This window comes from Anomaloglossus baeobatrachus, chromosome 2 (assembly GCF_048569485.1).
Source record: "Anomaloglossus baeobatrachus isolate aAnoBae1 chromosome 2, aAnoBae1.hap1, whole genome shotgun sequence".
Taxonomy (NCBI): domain Eukaryota; kingdom Metazoa; phylum Chordata; class Amphibia; order Anura; family Aromobatidae; genus Anomaloglossus; species Anomaloglossus baeobatrachus.
In genome coordinates this window covers 657,166,615-657,183,777 of record NC_134354.1, presented here as the reverse complement: position 1 = coordinate 657,183,777, position 17,163 = coordinate 657,166,615, and the positions used below count along the sequence as shown (strand labels likewise).

The 17,163-nt window shown below is 54.7% G+C and overlaps 1 protein-coding gene across 1 annotated transcript in view; it reads left to right on the top strand.

Annotated features, from left to right (window-relative positions):
• The first annotated feature begins 1,490 nt into the window (after window positions 1-1,490).
• Window positions 1,491-17,163, top strand: part of STAT6 (signal transducer and activator of transcription 6) — a 311,161-nt gene continuing 295,488 nt past the window's right edge. The window contains exon 1 of the mRNA XM_075337059.1: window positions 1,491-1,591. The gene's annotated coding sequence lies outside the window, so the exon portion shown is untranslated. The remainder of the gene's footprint in view (window positions 1,592-17,163) is intronic.

The window sequence follows — 17,163 nt, the reverse complement described above, 5'->3', positions numbered from 1 at the left end:
AGTAGACGAACTCTAGTGCCACCTATTGGAAAAAAGCAATCCTAAGGCTATGTGCGCTCTAGAAAGTGACTTTTTCTTAAGGGAAATCCGGACCCTCTTAAAGAATCCCGCACCCGAGGTAAAAAAACGCACCAAAACCGCAGCGAAATCCGCATGCGGTTTTGCCGCGGGTTTACTGTGGATTTTCCGCAGGTTGGTCTCTGTGGATTGTTACCATTATCTATTGCAAAAAACGCAGCTACCTGCAGAAAAGAAGTGACATGCTCATTAATTCCGCAGCGGAAAATCCTCGGGTAAATCCGCGGGTATAAAAAAATGCAGTGTGCGCACAGCATTTTTTAAAACCCATAGGATTTGCTGGGGAATGACTGCAGAAATGTTGGACAGATTTTCTGCAGCAAATCCACGGGTAAATCCGTGGTAAATGTGCAGCGTGCGCACATCGCCTTAGGGGCACTTTGCACACTACGACATCGCAAGCCGATGCTTGCGATGCCGAGCGCGATAGTCCCCGCCCCAGTCGCAGCTGCGATATCATGGTGATAGCTGGCGTAGCGAACATTATCGCTACGGCAGCTTCACATGCACTCACCTGCCCTGCGACATCGCTCTGGACGGCGACCCGCCTCCTTATTAAGGGGGCGGGTTGTGCGGCGTCATAGCGACGTCACACGGCAGGCGGCCAATAGAAGCGGAGGGGCGGAGATGAGCGGGACGTAAACATCCCGCCCACCTCCTTCCTTCCGCATAGCTGGCGTGAGCCGCAGGACGCAGGTAGGAGATGTTCCTTGCTCCTGCGGCTTCACACACAGCGATGTTTGCTGCCGCAGGAACGAGCAACAACATCGTAACATCGGTTTAAATTATGGAAATGACCGACGCTACACCGATGATACGATTATGACGATTTTGTGCTCGTTAATCGTGTCAAAAAGGCTTTACACACTACGATATCGACTGCGATGCCGGATGTGCGTCACTTTCGATTTGACCCCACCGACATCGCACCTGCGATCTCGTAGTGTGCAAAGTACCCCTAAGAGTCAAAAGGGGCCCTTTAATGAACCTCATCATATGTCTTAGGATTTATGCCATATCACAACCTCAATTTACAGACACAGTGTTTTTGGGTTATTGCCCTTCATCAGTGCAAAGCAGTAGCGTAGCTACCAGGGGGGCAGAGGGGGCGGTTGACTTGGGCCCCGTGCTCAGAGGGGCCCACCTGTAGCTTCTGCGACTCTTTAACTAAGCGGGAGTAGAGCAGGGTAAAGTAGTAAATCCGGCATTTGATGGAGGGGGCGGGGTGTTGTGAGGGCACAGAGATAAGGCTGCTGTGAGAGCAGAAGAAAATGAAAGGAAAGCGCTGATAGGTGAATCAGCAGTCAGCAGAGGGCTGCTGTGGAAGGCTTCACCAATCAAAATGCAGATTGCTCGACTCACTCAGGAATCTGCCAGGAGCATGAAGGCAGCACTGAAGAGGAGGAAGCTCTGATCCTCAAGTCAGCATCTTCAGATCAGTGATATGTGCTGTTGCCAGATAGAAGAGTGTGAGGATGGCAGCTCTGTACAGACACTGCAGGCTGTGCTTCTGGTGAGTGGAAACTCAAGACAGCACTTCTCTGGGGAGGTGATTCTGTACTGCCCTGAAAGGGCTCGGCCGCTCCGAGCCGCTCGAGGTCCGGGCTCGGGTTGTCGGTGGCTCGAGCGCCTCCGGACCGGGGGCCACGTCGCTCTGTTAAGGGGAGGCAGTGGGGTGGTGGTGTGGGACGAGATTCGCAGCCGGGGGCCGCGTTGTCGTTGGACGGGTCGTGACGCCACCCACGGGTCGTGGTGACGGGATGCACCACCGCTGCGGTGGGAGTGAAGGGAGCTCCCGGGTTCGATGTTGAGGGCGCAGCCTGGATGTTAGCCCCTCCGTGGGTAGGGGCAGTGTGTCCCGGGGCCCGGTGGGACGGGCGATGATGTCAGGGTGCAGGGTGCCGTGCTGCAGTGCGGTGTTGTGCCCGGATGGCACTGGTGTACTCACTATTAATTCACACTCGGAGTCACTGGTAAACCAAAGTTCGGGTATGGTCGGGTCCCGCAGCCGGCTGCTTGTGTCCCATGTGAGGCTGATGGTGGCCCCTTTCCCTTGCACCTTCTGTTGTGATTTTTGGCTCCCCTGCCTGGGCAGTGGTAGCCCTCTCCCCGGCATTTAGCTGCCGGAAGAGCCCTTGGTTGCCCGCAGGCGCTGGCCCGTCGGATGTTTGGCCCTTGGCGGTGGCTCTCACCCGGTATCGGTGGGCTGTTGCCTTCTTTCGGGACTTTGGGTGAGGATGAACCCGTGAGGTCCAGACTGCAATCAGTGAATTTGCCTAAAGTCAGTGGCTTCTAAGCTAGGACGGGGTCTGAGTACCCAGTTGCTGGTGCTCCGATTAGCTGTTGACTCCCCAGTTCAGGTCCGGCGGGCTCCAACCCTGGCCCGGTCCCTATGGTTCCGCCGGTCGCTATACCGGTACTCCTGCAGGCGGCCACCACCATTTGCCTGCCTGAAGTTTCGGGGATCCCAGGCTCCAACCCGGGTCCCAGACAGCTTCTCTCCTTCCTCCTCCTGTCACTCTCCACTCCCTACCAACTACTACTAACTCACAACTCCTAACTGACTAACTGTTTGTATTTTCTGCCTCAGGACAGTAGTCTCCTCGGTGGACGTGCCTTTCCGCCTGATTCCGCCCACCTGGTGTGCCCTTCTGGCCCTGAGGGAGGCATCAGGTCTCCCTTTCGGGTGACGGGTGTGTCCTCACAAGGGATGGGGGTGTGTATGTGGTGTGATGGGTGTTGTTACCTGTGACCCCTGGGGTCCAGGGCGTCACAATTGTTTCCTGTGAACACAGAAATTCTGTTTTGTTCTCTATTTCATATCTGATAGAATCCCCCTCCATGTGCAGTGCAAAGGGCTTTAGGGTCCTGAAAGTCAGGAATAGTGTGACCCTGACCTGTGTCCAGACCTGATAGTGGGGAAGGGAGAGTTTAGGGATGTGCAGGTCTGTGACACTGCCCTGCCACTGTATGCTGACGTCGGCCTGGCTGCACGGTGCTCCTTCCTGACACTGTACTGAACTGTAACCATAGGACAATGCCACCAGTCATAGTGACCCCATGAAAACCTTGAAGGGTTTTTTCACTTTCAGTTAAGCTTCGTCCAAGAGTGCACTTCAGTGTAAAAAAAAATCAAACTGTGCTGTACTCACCATCCCTAGGTCTACTGGCCATTCTCTGCGGCTGGTGTCTGGCATTGACCATTTCACTGACATCACGATGACAGTGCAGGAGCCAATCAGTGAGCTCTGCAGCTTTGTCAGTGTAAACCGACTACCCCGCTCACAGCTGCTGAGCTCACTGATTGGCTGCTGTACTGTCATCGTGATGTCAGTGAAATGGTCAATACGAGACTCATCATTTGTTTCCTAGTCTATACCTCGCATGTAAATTTACCCTTGCAGGTTTATCCGTGTGTTATTAGACCTCATCATGTGGATGGTGGTCTGTATAGGGCATGTGCTAGGTGTGCAGCGCAATAAGTGGGGACAGCATTAGACATTACACAGATCCTCATTGTACAGACCCGGCTTTTGTGCTCATTGATGTCTCTCTGAGGCGTCATTCTGATGTCTGTTTTTCTCATACAAGTTTTATCCGTGTTTCTCACCAATAGAGCTCGTACCTATGAGTGTCTATGGGGCCGATCAGAGATAGAGCCCGTACCTATGAGAGTCTATGGGGTCGATCAGATAGAGCCCGTACTTATGAGAGTCTATGGGGCCGATCACAGATAGAGCCCATACCTATGAGAGTCTATGGAGCTGATCACAGATAGAACCTGTACCTATGAGAGTCTATGGGGCTGATAACAGGTCCGTGTATTTGTGAAGACTTAGAGCACTTTCACACTTGCGTTCAGTGCAATCTGCCGCTATGGAGAATAGCGCAGTCCGTTAACGCACTGCACTATTCTCCATAGACTTGTATTGACGACGCACTGTAACACAAGTGTCTGCATTGCATCCGCTGGATGACGCTGAGTCGTTATTTTGACGCAGCGTCAGGCGGAGGGAACGCTGCATGTAGCGTTTTTTAGGTCATTAAAATAACGCACCTTGACGGATTCAGTTAGAATCCGCCAAGGTGTCTAATGATTGTCTATGGGGGCGTATTCCGCCGCAATGCACTAAGCGGCGGAATCCGCTGACTGATTCCATCACGTTCTACTGCGCATGCTCAGCATGTCCAGCAGAACGATCTAAATCATTTAAAATCACTCCTGGTCTCTCTCCCCCCTCTCACCCCCTCTCTCATACTCACCGATCACCGCGCGCGGCGCTGCACAGCTGTCACACTCCTCTGGCAGCTTCTCCTGCATTTGAAAATGCCGGCCGCTCATTATTCCATCTAGTATTCACTGCTTTCCCCGCCCACCGGCGCCTATGATTGGTTGCAGTCAGACACACCACCACGCTGAGTGATAGCTGTCTCACTGCAACCAATCACAGCCGCCGGTGGGTGGGTCTATATCGTGCAGTACAATAAATAAATAAATAATTGAAAAAAAACGGTATGCGGTCCCCCCTAATTTTGATACCAGCCAAGATAAAGCCACACAGCTGAAGGCTGGTATTCTCAGGATGGGGAGCCCCACGTTATGGGGAGCCCCCCAGCCTAAAGATATCAGCCAGCAGCCACCCGGAATTGCCGCATCCATTAGATGCGACAGTTCTGGGACTCTACCCGACCCATCCTGAATTGCCCTGGTGCGGTGGCAATCGAGGTAATAAGGAGTTAATGGCAGCCCATAGCTGCTACTAAGTCCTAGGTTAATCATGGCAGGCGTCTATGAGACACATTCCATGATTAACCTGTAAGTGAAAGTAAATAAACACATACACCCGGAAAAATACTTTATTTGGAATAAAGACAAAAAACACCCTCTTTCACCACTTTATTAAAATCCCCAAATACCCCTCCAGGTGCGACGTAATCCACACAAGGTCCCGCGATGCATCCAGCTCTGCTACATGAAGCTGACAGGAGCAGCAGTAGAACATCGCCGCTCCTGTGAGCTCCAGGCAGAAGCTGAAGGGAGTCACGCTGTCAGCGGGAATGTCACTGAGGTAATGCCTGGGTGTGTGCGGTGATGATGGGTGCGGTAGTGCCGGGGCGTGTGCGGTGATGATGGGGGCTGTAGTGCTGGGGTGTGTGCGGTGATGATGGGGGTGGTAGTGCTGCTGTGTGTGCGGTGGTCATGATGGGGGCTGTAGTGCCGGGATGTGTATGATGATGATGAGTGCAGTAGTTGTTGCGTGTGCGGTGATGATGGGGGCTCTCTCTCTCTCGCGGCTAGAAAACTTAACGTAACATGTTATTTCACAGGAATCCGTTGCCTTTATTATGACACTATTTGCAAGGCATCCATCACATGCATCACACAAGGCATTGTAACGGATGACGCACAACGCAAGTGTGAAAGTGCCCTTAGTGGTTCACACAAAATCACAGAGCGTTGTCAGATTCTGATCCAAATAATGCAAGTCAATGGGTCCATGAAGAAATTGGAAGCGCTCAGATGCCAGCTCTCTGCTGTCCGTTTTTTAATGAGTATTTGATAAGAGAAACCTCCTAACGTTTTTTGTTTTTTTTTTTATCCGAGAAAAACTGATGAAACTCTGACATATCTGATAACAAAAATTGTCACTGACCGAACTGATGGAACACAGAATCTTACTGTGCACGTGAAGACTCATTGACGTGTGAATGAGCCCTTCATTAGGCCGGGATCACACCAGTGTATTTTCGGCTGAGTGCTGTATGTGAAAAACCAGACCTAACATTGACAGCACACGGAGCCATGTTATTCAGTGGGGTCTTGCAGATGAGCCATTTTTTTTTCACTGACCAAATTTGCGTGTAAAAAAAATCCCATCATGCACTTGTTTCTTCTGTATGTCAGGTGTGCCGCCCCCGCAACAGCCGATGGGCTGCTCGGACCCGGATCCACAGTGGCTCGAGGGGTCTCCGGATCCGAGGCGGGGTCGCGCGGCTACCCGGAATAAAAAGGGGGGATGTTTTGGGTCGTCAATGGGATAATGTTCATGACGCCACCCACGGTGTGTGGTAACATGAGGGACCACCGCTGACGTTTGGGGGGAGAGCCCGGGAACGATGGCTTGGCAGCTCGAGATATTAACCCCTCCGTGGGCAGGGGGAGTGGTGTCCCGGGACTCGTTGATGGATGGAGTGGGGAACCCATCGGGGGTGAAGGAATATGGGTACTCACACAGTCCAAAGTCACTGATGCTGACACCAGGTAAACCAAACTCTTGAATGCTCCGTATCTGTTGGTCGAGCATGCTGGGTCCGTGCCCCTTTGGTGTTGCTGGTTGGTCTGAAGCCCTGTCCCTTGGCACTGTGTGCCCTTCGTATGGATCCCTTTCGCTTAAAACTACTCGTGTGCTGCAGGGTGAACTTGCTCTCAGGGTTCACGCTTGGGATTTTCTGGATGGTTGTGCGAAGTCCTATCCCCCTCGTTGCGCTAGTACCCCGATTCTAGAGCGGGTGGGGAACGGTTCCTGAAGACTCCGTTTCCGTCTTACCGAATTACTGGGCTGGGGGAAGCTTCTTCCCAGCCTAGTGTCCGCGTACCCCATCGTGCCCTGGCCCCTGTCCGGTTGTAGCACAAGGCAGCACAAGGTGATTGAGTGCTGGATGTAGCACTCACCTACATCCAGCTACTATATTCCTTTCACTTGGAGCCACGAGGACCCTTAATCTATTGAATTCTCCAGTTTCTCATCTCCTAGTGTTGTGCACAGGACCCACTCTGTACAACATCAGTACGGTACCTTTATGTCCCTAGTGAAGGCTCATTTAAGAGCCGAAACGTCGGACTGTATTGCAACTCCTTGTTGTTGTGAAAGGACTGTATTGCAACTTCCAATTGTTGTGAAAACTTCTTTTGAATAAAACTCGAACATACTACAAAAACCATTGACTGTTTATCCTCCTTCCATACTGTGTGCCGGGGTTCTTTATCTTTTTATAAAGGCACATCAGCCAGACACAAAATCCTTGTTGCCTCCCTCCAGGGGATGATGTCCACACCAGGTGGAATGGAGCCAGGCAGTTGGCCCCACCCACTGAGGAGTTCACAGTCCTGGAGGCGGGAAAAGGAAGAGAGATCAGTTAGGGAAGTGCAAGAGAGAGGAGTGAAGGAGTGAGAAGGAGTAAACTAACCGTGTCCGGGTGTGTGGCCCGGGCACTAAGAGCAAGGTTGGCAGACGGTGGTGGCCGTCTGCAGGAGAGGCAAATCAACGCGGAACCGTAGGACCGGGGTCGGGCGGTGGCCTGCCGGTACCGAATCGGGGAGCGAAGTGAAGCCAACACACACCGGCAGGGCCTGCGGACCCCGACCAGGCTTGGAGTCGCCGTTAAGAGGTCAAATCCGTCAGTGACCGGAACCCCAGGGGTTTCCTAACAGCCAAGACCCGATAGAAGGCAACCGTCTGACCAGTAGAAGGAAATACAGCTACCGCTACAGCTAGAGTTCCAAGGGCCAGAGCCAGCGGGCAAAAGGGCTCCTCCGGCACATATACACACTGGGGAGCGGGTTACCGTTGGGAAGCCATCGGGACCGAACATACACAAAGGTGCAGGGAAAGGCAGCCACCACCAACCGTCTGGGAGAAACCACAGCAGCCGGCTGCAGGACCCGTCCATCCAGCCGTTTGGTTTACCAGAGACTTTGCGTACATTTGTGGCTGAGTGAGTACAACCATGCCATCCGGCACCGCACTGCGCAGTCCAGGCGACCCTGCACCTTGCCAACCCTGCCTCCCCGTCACCTCACCGGGCCCCAGGACCACCAACCCCTACCCACGGAGGGGGAAAACAACATCCCAGCTGCTCCCCACCATCGCTCCCGGGATCCTCGTCACCAGCAGCGGTGGTGCCCAAACTCACCACAACCCGTGGGTGGCGTCACGGACTAAATCCCCCAAACCAACCACCCCTTTCACTCACGGGCGAGGAGCGCCACTCGAGTCCCCGGATCCGGCCCACCTCTCGAGCCACCGAGCAGCCATCGCAGCAGTGCCGAACCCGAGCGTTAGCGAGCGAGCGCAGTGGCGTACTCCCCGCCCGCGACACGATCCTTAGACCAAGAAAGGTTGTATGTGCCGCCCCAGCAGCAGTTGAACTGCTTGGATCTGGGGTTGCTGTGGCTCTAGGGTCTCCGGACCTGGGGGCTTGCGGCCACTTCAAATGTAAGGGTTGCGGTAAAGGAGAGTACCGCCGCTGCCAATGGGAGTAACGGGGCAGATGGTGTGGGGCAGCCAGGTGTCGGTCCCTCTGCAGGTAGGGAAGGCCCCGGATAGTGTGGATTTGGTGAACGGGTAGCTTGCTTGGCCTTGGGAAGCAGAGTGCAGGGGGCAGAATTACTCACTGCGGTAGTCGTGGTGTTGGATCAGGTGGATTAAGCAGACACTCACACAGATGGTAAACCAAAGTCTCCAGGCACCGCAGTCTCTACGGGGGGAGCCCGTCCAGGTCCCGCTCCCACCAGTGTCACTTGGTAAGTCCTGAGTCCTGCCTCCATGCACAAATTGTTTTACTGTTGTGGCCCCTTGGCTTGAAGCTTTCGGGGCTCCATTACCCGTGTGCATGGCAGCTGTGCTTTTAGTGGCTGGCACTTGGGATTTCAGTGGGTTGTGTATTTTGGAGAACCCTATCCCCCACATTGTGCTGATGCCTCCATTCTATGAGCTATTGGGGAAAGTTCATAAAGAGACTATCCTCCACAGGTTAATTATCCGGTTGCTTGAAGCAACTCCCCGATCTAGGGTCCTGTACCCTGCCTTGCTCGGTACCGGTAATGTGGCTAGGCTTTCTGGTGCCAACAGTCCTCCTAGACTGCGTCTGTTACACTCCTGTCCAGTGTTCCTAATACTGGTCCCCGACTCCTGTGGTCTCGGACCACCGTTTGTGACCCAACTTGTTGCCTCCCTGGGAGCTCCAACTCCCCTGCTCCTCACTCTCTGAGGGCTACTACTTCACTCACTCCAAACTGACTTCCTCCCTCCCACCAGTCTGCCTGACCCCTAGGCCGTGCTCCAACTTTACCAACCCACTGGTGTGTTTGTCCAGCCCTGGTGTGAGGTGTGGTTGGGATTTGTAGTGCGGATGTCAGTGACACTGGTTCATGTGAACCTGGAACCACGGGGGCTAGGCCCTACACCCTGGAGTACAGGATGCAGTTCCCTGTAGCACCCTGATACATTGTACGCCCCTCATTTAATGCCGGCATCACACGGGACGATCTATCGTGCGATCGCACGAGCGATCGTACCCGCCCCTGTCGTTTGTACGTCACGGGCAATTAGTTGCCCGTGTTGCACAAAGTCGTTAAACCCCCTGTCACACGCACTTACCTCCCGGACGACATCGCTGTGGGCGGTGAACATCCTCTTCCTGAAGGGGGAGGGATGTTCGGTGTCACAGCGACGTCACACAGCGGCTGGCCAATAGAAGCGGAGGGGCGGAGATGAGCGGGACGTAAACATCACGCCCATCTCCTTCCTTCCGCATTGCCGGCGGGACACAAGTAAGCTGTGTTCGTCATTGCCGAGGTGTCACACGGAGCGATGTGTGCTGCCACGGGAACGATGAACAACCGGCGCGCAGAAGGAGAACCGACATTTTGAAAATGAACGACGTGTCAACGAGCAACAATAAGGTGAGTATTTTTGCTCGTTTACAGTTGTTCGGCGGTGTCACACGGTACGATATGTCAAACGATGCCGGATGTGCGTCACTAACAACGTGACCCCGACGACATATCGCCCGATATATCGTACCGTGTGACGCCGGCATAAGTCTCTGAGAGGTTAGTCTGATAGCCATAGCTGTAGTCGATATGGGGCATTTAGCATCTGCATCATGTAATTTTTGCCTTTTTCTGAATCAACATGTTAGGTTGAACTCATTGGAATTGTGTCTTCTTTAAACCTTAAAGGGGTTGTCCTCTATTTTTACATTGATGGCTTATCCTTAGGATAGGTCATCAATGTTTGATTGGCCGGAGTCTGACCCCGCACCCCCGCCGATGAGCAGTTCTCCATCCCGGCGGAGGCAGCAGACAACTAAAAATTCTCAGTTTCCAAGCTACTCCGTCTTATGATAGTGGCCACAGCCGGGCACTGCACATCCCCCCCCCTATTGATCTGAATGGAAGGCGGATGTGCAGTACCTGGCTGCGGGCACAGTCAGAAAATTGAGCAGGTCCAGAACTGAGCATTTCCGACTGCATGCTGCCACCACCGGGACCGAGAACAACTGATTGGCGGGTATGCTGGGTCGGACCCCAGTTGATCAAACATTGATGACCTATCCTAAGGGGCATTTTGCACACTACGACATCGCAAGCCAATGCACGATAGTCCCCTCCCCCGTCGCATCTGCGATATCTTGTGATAGCTGCCGTAGCGAACATTATAACTACGGCAGCTTCACATGCAATTACCTGCCCTGTGACGTCGCTCTGGCCGGTGACCCGCCTCCTTATTAAGGGGGCGGGTCGTGCGGCGTCATAGCGGCGTTACACGGCAGGCGGCCAATAGAAGCGGAGGGGCGGAGATGAGCAGGATGTAAACATCCTGCCCACCTCTGTCCTTCCGCATAGCCGGCGTGAGCCGCAGGACGCAGGTAGGAGATGTTCCTCGCTCCTGCGGCTTCACACACAGCGATGTGTGCTGCCGCAGGAACGAGGAACAACATCGTAACATCGGTCATCCGAAATTATGGAAATGACCGACGCTACACCGATGATAAGATTTCGAAGCTTTTGCGCTCGTTAATCGTATCAAAAAGGATTTACACACTACGATATCGAGAGCGACGCCGGATGTGCGTCACTTTCAATTTGACCCCACCGTCATCGCACCTGTGATGTCGTAGTGTGCAAAGTGCCCCTAGGGATAGCTCATCAATGTAAAAGTAGAGAACAACCTTTTTAAGACAATGAACTTATAAATCCTGCCGGTCTATCTTCGGAAACTGGCACAATCAGCTGCCATTGCCAGAGATACGGAACCTGACATATATTTCCACTGCGATGTCCACCACGGATACAAAGGCTACTAAAAATAAATGGCTCACCATGTGATACATGGACTGGATCATGGGCGTACATATCACTGGTGCAGCACGGGTAGCCGCACAGGGCCCAAGAAGTAAGAGGGCCCATTTCTACCCCCAAAGTAAGAGGGATTGTGCATTTTGATGAGGTTTTTTTTTACTGCAAAAAGCCCATTTACTGTTTTGCACAGGGGCCTTTTCACTGGATTGGTCCTCAACTGTAGCACTTGACATTTTTAATGGCTACCGGCTTTAATTCATGGTTTTATACAGCACATGGAAAGAAGTTGTAACAATGAGCCAAGCACTGTAATTCATGTACAGCTGCTAACTTCTCAAGAGACAACTCCTGGATTTTAAGCTCACCCCCTTGATATTTTTATGCTTGGAAATGACTTTGCATTCTTTGTACCTGCCAATAGCCAAGAAATAGCTTTATTATTGTAACCAATATTTAATAATTACCAAGATTTTTAAGGTTGAATTTATACAGTATAATTTCTTTAATGGGGCTTATTAAGCGCCAAATTATAAGATATCATAGATTTTCAGCCTAGAAAAGTATAGAAAACTCACTTTTAAAGGTAGAGAAGATTAAAAACAAATGTTATTTTAATGATTCATACAACATATAGGATTTGTTTAAAGTATAATACTGTGAAGGTACCAATAGCTCTGAATGGGGCCTTAGTGTACGTCTATATTTCATGCAGGGTCAGGTAACTTTTTTTTTGCATTACGCAGTGGTCTAGCTCAGCGGTGCTAGTGGAGCATATGTCTGGGAGGCTGGGTATAAAGGGAGTGGGGTATATGAATGTACCGCCCCCGCGACAGCCGACGGGCTGCTCGGATCCGGATTCGCAGAGGTTCGAGGGGTCTTCGGACCCAAGGCAGGGTCGCGCGGCCTCCCGAAAACAAATGGCGGTTAGAAAGGGTGGATTTGATAATGTTTGTGATGCCACCCACGGTTCGTGGTAAAAATTGGGATACCACCGCTGGTGCGTTTAGGGGAGAGGGCAGCGCCCAGCAGCTATTGATGTTAACCCCTCCGTGGGCAGGGGAAGGTGTCCCGGGGCTCGGTGCTGGCAGGCTGGGGACCCGTTGGGAGCAAAGGGGCACAAGGTACTCACACAGTCCAGAGATGCTGATGTGATGCCCTGGACAAGCCAGGGGTCACAGGTAATGACATCACCACACCCTACACCCCGGTTAGGTACACCTAAGCTAAACCAGAAATCCTTGTTGCCTTCCCCAGGGGCTGATGTCCACACCAGGGGGTGGAGCCAGGCGGTTGGTCTCCACCCACCAAGGAGTTCACAGTCCTGGAGGAGGGAAAACTGGCAGTTAAGTTTTGGAGGAGGAAGTGAAAGGAGGTAGAGTGAAGCTAGGAAAGTGGTAAAAGAGCAGCCCGAAGTGAGTCCGGGTGTGTGCCCCGGACTGAGACAGCAAGGTTAGCAGACGGCGATGACCGTCTGCAGGAGTGGCCTATTGGAGTTGCCGTGAGGACTGTGGACGGGTGGTGGCCCGGCGGTACCGGACCGGTACACAAGGAGAAGCCAGCACCACTGGCAGGGGCCTTTCGGATCCCGGCAAGGCTAGGAGTCGCCGTGAATTTGCCAAATCTGTCAGTGAAGGGGACCCCCGGGTCTCTAAACAACTAAGTCCCGATTGAAGGCAACAGTCCAACCGTATGAGAGAGACACCGCCACCGCCAAGGCACCAGTTTCTCAGGACCAGCGCCTGCGGGCAAAGAGGGGCTCCTCCGGCCCATATCCAAGTTGGGGAGCGGGTTACCGGTGGGAACCCATCGCAACCAACAGAAGTACTAGGTGCAGGGAAAGAGACAATCACCGTTAACTACCGGGGAAAAGCAACAGCAGCTGTCCGTGGGAACAGTCTTTCCAGCCGTGTGTTTTACCGAGAACTGTGTCAACGTCTCAGGCTGAGTGAGTACCACCGTGCCGTACGGCACAGCGCTGCCCCCGCGACCCTGCATCTCACCAGGCCCCGCACCCGGCCTACCATCCATCCCTACCCCATCACAGGACCCCGGGACAATCAATCCCCTACCCACGGAGGGGAGAAATAACAACAAAGCTGCTCCCTGTCACCGCTCCCGGGATCCCCATACAGAGCAGCGGTGGTGTCCACACAATCACCACAACCGTGGGTGGCGTCACGGACAATAAATCCCCAAAACCAATCCCCCTTTTCACTCATGGGCGAGGAGCGCCGCTCGAGTCCCCGGGATCCGGCACATCGCTCGAGCCACCGAGCAGCAGCGGCCGCAGCAGCAGCGGCAGCCGGACCCGAGCAGTGGGAGAGCGCAGCGTCCCCTCCTCCGCCCGCGACAACTTGGCGTCACGAACAGGATCTTACCACTCTGCCGTTGGGTAGAGGTGCGCCTTGTTACCGCCGGAGGTGTCCGGCCAGAAAATTTCAGAAGCCGCCATCTTTGGCGCGAAAAGTTCCCGCTCGAGCGTCTCCTCGAGTAGTGGAGGCGCGAAGGCCAAAACCCCACCCCAATAGAGGAGGAGCCGAAAAGAGGCTAAGGGGGACGAAATGGCGACTGGTCGCATGTAGCCGCGGCTATAAAAGCAGGGACGCCAGGACTCTGCAGCCATCTTGTTCCTGGGAGAGGCCGCGAGCAACATGTGGATGCCGTCCCGAAGCACCGTAGCCCCCGCGCCTGGAACCGCGGCATGGGTGGAGATCCGGACCGCGCAGCTCTACCAGAGGCTGCAGGTCAAAATGCAGCTCCTCATGGAGGAGTGGGAGACCGACATGGCGGAGGTCGTAGCGGCCGTGCGGAGACGCGAGGAGGAAGCTGCGGAAGGGAGGGTGAGTGACCCACGCCCCGATGCCCTTGAAGGGCCGGTCATCGCGGCTGCGGGACCCGGTCTAAACCCTCTCACCCTGCTGCCTCCCTCGCCACCCGTCCCAGAAGCCGTGACCCCGTCACTAGGCCCGCTGCCACCGCAACCAGTAGCGATACCCAGCATGCCCGCCCCGGCGGGCCGACCTGTAGCTGGAGCCCGTGGTCGACCGGAGGTGCTCCCTTGGAAAGCTCCGAAGCCGGAACCAGAGGCGTCCCCCGAGAAGTTCCCCGAGCCGGAGCCGATAGCCCGCTCCGTGCCGAAGGCCCAGCAGAGGAAAGCCCCTGTGCCCATCCCCCACACCTCGGCTGAGGTTGCGCCGGTTTGCCGCTGCAAGGCGGTGTCCAAGGCCAAGTCACCGCGGGACCTGCCGCCCAGATCACTAACAGTGGGCAGTGTCCAACAGGTCTCACGGGGCCCGACCCGTGCGCCGGAGCTCTCAGCAGCGCCGTACTGGGACAGGGAGCTGGTACCGTTGGCCCTGGAAATCGAGGAGAGGGAAAGGAAGAAGGCGGAGTTGGTGGCCCGCGCAATCCGGGAAAAAGAGAATCTCCGTCAGGCAACTTTTCGTGTCCGGGGCCCGCTGTACGAGGGGCAGGTGAGGCGGTTTGATGTCCGCCGGGGCTATGGATTCATTTATGAACCGGGCCTGGAGGCTGAAGTGTTCATAGCCCGGCGGGATGTGAATGTTCACCTGCCAGAAGAACACCCAGGCCGCAACCTGATGCCAGGGGACCTTGTACAATACACCCGGCACTGCGGGGAGAGGGGGTGGTTTGCGCTGGATGCGAAGCTGAGGGGCAGCCAGGAGGCCCGTGTGAGCACCGTGCCCCTTCCCCAAAGTGATGCCGAGGACTCTGAGTAGGGCAGCGGAGCACCGTTGTCACCGTCCCCATTGGGACCACCAGTGTGCAGTTTTGAGAGTTTTTGAAAATGATTAACCGAAGTTAACCTGATTAGCCTACTGATTGAACCGGTTGTTGCCGGCACCGTTGTCCCCGTGGGGACCCTTCAAACAGTTGCATAAGGAACTCTTTATGAACAAGCCCGTGAACGTGCAGGGCAACCACAAACTTGTGGGATGTAAATAATAATGTTGTTGTTGCAGCTTCCACCGTTGCCGCCTCCGGAGAGGCAGATTGGAGGGAAGGCCCACAGTGGAGCAGGCTGGGGCCCAGCCACCACAGAAACCGGTGGCTACCCTCTGGGGGTTCCAGGGGCTCCCCATGGACGTGGGTCCCCTGGAAAGAACAGATCCCGCTCGGGTAACTTGGTGCAGGACTGGGGTCAATGGGTGCTGCCTGTTTTCTTAGGGGCAGCATCAGGGCCAGCTTACTTGGGTGGGAGAGAGCGGAAGCCGTAACCGTTTGAAACCGTTTGCAACATTTAAGGAAAGTGCCTCCCGTTGTGGGATGGTGTTAATATACTTGTATGTGTTTTTATCTTTTTACAGTTTAAAAGAAAAATAAAACCGGTGTTGGACGGGCAGCCCGCGGACGGTCTGCATTTTGCTAAGGGGGAACGTGACGCCCTGGACAAGCCAGGGGTCACAGGTAATGACATCACCACACCCTACACCCCGGTTAGGTACACCTAAGCTAAACCAGAAATCCTTGTTGCCTTCCCCAGGGGCTGATGTCCACACCAGGGGGTGGAGCCAGGCGGTTGGTCTCCACCCACCAAGGAGTTCACAGTCCTGGAGGAGGGAAAACTGGCAGTTAAGTTTTGGAGGAGGAAGTGAAAGGAGGTAGAGTGAAGCTAGGAAAGTGGTAAAAGAGCAGCCTGAAGTGAGTCCGGGTGTGTGCCCCGGACTGAGACAGCAAGGTTAGCAGACGGCGGTAACCGTCTGCAGGAGTGGCCTATCGGAGTTGCCGTGAGGACCGTGGATGGGTGGTGGCCCTGCGGTACCGGACCGGTACACAAGGAGAAGCCAGCACCACTGGCAGGGGCCTTTCGGATCCCGGCAAGGCTAGGAGTCGCCGTGAATTTGCCAAATCTGTCAGTGAAGGGGACCCCCGGGTCTCTAAACAACTAAGTCCCGATTGAAGGCAACAGTCCAACCGTATGAGAGAGACACCACCACCGCCAAGGCACCAGTTTCTCAGGGCCAGTGCCTGCGGGCAAAGAGGGGCTCCTCCGGCCCATATCCAAGTTGGGGAGCGGGTTACCGGTGGGAACCCATCGCAACCAACAGAAGTACTAGGTGCAGGGAAAGAGACAATCACCGTTAACTACCGGGGAAAAGCAACAGCAGCTGTCCGTGGGAACAGTCTTTCCAGCCGTGTGTTTTACCGAGAACTGTGTCAACGTCTCAGGCTGAGTGAGTACCACCGTGCCGTACGGCACAGCGCTGCCCCCGCGACCCTGCATCTCACCAGGCCCCGCACCCGGCCTACCATCCATCCCTACCCCATCACAGGACCCCGGGACAATCAATCCCCTACCCACGGAGGGGAGAAATAACAACAAAGCTGCTCCCTGTCACCGCTCCCGGGATCCCCATACAGAGCAGCGGTGGTGTCCACACAATCACCACAACCGTGGGTGGCGTCACGGACAATAAATCCCAAAAACCAATCCCCCTTTTCACTCACGGGCGAGGAGCGCCGCTCGAGTCCCCGGGATCCGGCACATCGCTCGAGCCACCGAGCAGCAGCGGCTGCAGCAGCAGCGGCAGCCGGACCCGAGCAGAGGGAGAGTGCAGCGTCCCCTCCTCCGCCCGCGACACTGACACTGACACCAGGTAAACCAAAGTCTTGAAGGCCCTGCAGCCTTAATCCTAACACGTTGGGCCCGTGCCCTTTTGGCGTTGCTGGTTGGTCTGAAGCCTTGTCCCTTGGCACCGTGTTTACACTTAGTGGATCCCTTTCGCTTAAAACTACTCGGGTCCCGCTCACCTGCGTGGCTAGCAGAGTGAGCTTGCTCTCAGGGTTCACGCTTGGGATTTTCTGGACGGTTTTGGGAAGTCCTATCCCTCCATTGCGCTAGTACCCCGATTTTGGAGCGGGTGGAGAGCGGTTTCTGAACTTTCCGTTCCCGTTGGGTGAATTACTGGGCTTCATGAAGCTACTTCCCAGCCTAGGGTCCGCGTACCCCGTCATGCCCTGGCCCCTGCCCGGTTGTA